This window comes from Calidris pugnax, unplaced genomic scaffold (assembly GCF_001431845.1).
Source record: "Calidris pugnax isolate Ruff unplaced genomic scaffold, ASM143184v1 scaffold341, whole genome shotgun sequence".
Lineage (NCBI taxonomy): Eukaryota > Metazoa > Chordata > Aves > Charadriiformes > Scolopacidae > Calidris > Calidris pugnax.
This window is the reverse complement of record NW_015091149.1, coordinates 1,360,702-1,362,906: the sequence shown is the minus strand read 5'-3', so window position 1 is coordinate 1,362,906 and position 2,205 is coordinate 1,360,702.

The following is a 2,205-nucleotide window of genomic DNA, read 5'->3' as shown; positions in this document are numbered from 1 at the left end:
CGATCATATCTGCGGTGACACATGTGCTGATTACAGAAAATGGGTTAATCTCCCTGCGGCTGGAGGCGGCTTAGTGGGGGGTGGCTCGTGGCAGGGCCCGGCGAGGGGCCTCGTGCGCCCGCCCCAGCCTCCGCTGGCCCCGGTTGAGCCCCGGTGGCCAGGCCGTGGCAGGAGGGGCCGTGCCAGCGGCACACATCTGCACACCCAATCTCGGTGTCTTGGTGTCCCCGAGGTATGCCAGGTCCTGGCCTGGCCTCATCCCGGCCCTGCTTGGGGGGGGGTCTGCCCAGGCTGGGGGCATGGTGCCACCCAATCCTGGTGCCCAGGATGGGGGGGGGGGGTTGGGTGGCCTCCTGCCCGCTGGGTCCCCCCCGGTGCCGTGTCCCGAGCGGCCCCGTGCCGCAGGCGGCTGCACTTGTCTGCCGGCTGTCGCCGAGCCAGAAAGGGCTGTCTGGGGCCGCGCTGTTCCCGGCACGACGTTCCCAGGGCGCCGGCTGCGCCGCATCCAGGGCTAAAAACAACCGGGGGCCGCTGCTGCGAGCGGCTGCCGTGGCGCAATCCCGCTGCTTCCCGGGAGCCCGCGGGGAACCGGGATGGAGCACCCTGGGACCACAACTTCCCCCCCCATCCCAGGCTGCGGGCAGGATCTGCCCTTCCCTGGGCTCGTCCCAAGGGTTTGGGGCTGCTCCGTGGGGTGGTGGTGCCCCCTGTGTGGCTGGAGTGGGGGTCCCCAAGGGGTGAGGGGCTGGTGGGCATCACTGGCACCGCCGGGCCTTTGGGGCTGAGCCGGGCTGACCCGCTCCTTCCAGGATCCAGCAGCCGTGGGGCGGGCGGCGCTGGTGCCGGTGGTGGCGTGGCACAGCCGTGCCCGTGGCGGGGGCCGTGGCGGGGGCCGTGGCGGGGGCCGTGGTGGCACCTGTTCCCGCAGAAGAATGGCGCGTCTGGCGGCGGGTGCGGGACGTGTAACCGGAGTGGCGCGTTCCCGGCGTAACCGGAGCCGGCCCCGGCTGCGACAGGTGGAATTTCAGTTTGTGGCTCCCACCCGGCCAGCGGGACATGGGGGGTGTCGGGGCGAGGACCCACGCCGTGGGGCCGGCGGCTGCTCCCTGGGGTGGTGAGGCCGGCACGGACACCATCCCTGCAGGCAAGGTCACCGTCCCCACCGGCCAGCGCGGTGGCCATGCTGGGGGAAGCGGTGGTGGCCCGGCGTGGGTTGTCACTGGCCCACAGGGTGCCATGGTGTGGTGGTCCAGTGACATGCAGTGGGGTTGGGGGTGCTGCTGGCCCTCGGGAGTGACACGCAGGTCCTGGGCTCCACACCAGCCCCGGCACCCCCAGATCTCCTTGATGGGGTGTTGTGGGAGGGGGGGGCGTGGGCAGGCTGCCCGGTGCCGAGCGTGTGCCGCCGGCCCCGGCCCTGCCGCCGGGCTGGGGCATGATTCACGCCTGCCCGGGGACGTGAGAAACGTGACGGTGACTCACGGCCGAGATGCTGCGGGGATATGGGGAGGGGGTCTCTCTCGGTGGCCCTGACACAGGGAGGGGGAGAGGGGGGCACCTCAGCCCTCCCTGCGCGGCGCTGGCTAGCCCCGGGGGGGGCAGGGGGTGGCCAGGCCTTCGACCTCGCGTGTGAGGCCGCCCCGGGTCGGGTGCTGACAGCAGCGAGGAAACCGCAGGCTGCGACCGCACAGCGGCACCGCGGGCGCTTCCTGCCCTGCCCGGGAGGCTGCCAGGGGAGGGGGGGCCACCCTGATACCCCTTCTTCCCCCAATGCGGGGTGACATGGCACCCCCTCCCCTCTGCCCCTGTGCTGTGGGGTGTCCCTGTGACCCATCCCGGTGAGGATGGGGGATGCGGGCAGCAGGCACCCCGGCCAGATTTGGGGAGCAGAGTGGGCTGGGGCCATGGGCTCTGGGGTGGCAGCAGGGACAGGGCTGGGCACCCCAGGGTGGCAGGGTCGGGGGTGGCAGGGGAGCAGGGTGGCAGGGTCCGGGGTGGCAATGGGGGGGCTGTGGCAGTCACGCCAGGGCTGAACTGAAACCTGGCTGCCCAGGAATCGAGAGCAGCGAGGGGAAGCTGTGGCCGGGAGCGCGGTGCCCGCAGGCATGACAGGAAGGGCTCGGTCGCTGCCCGCCGCCCCGCCAGGCACCCCACAGCAGCCCTGGCCCCACTTGCCCCCGCGGTGCCAAGGAAGGGGGGGGGGGG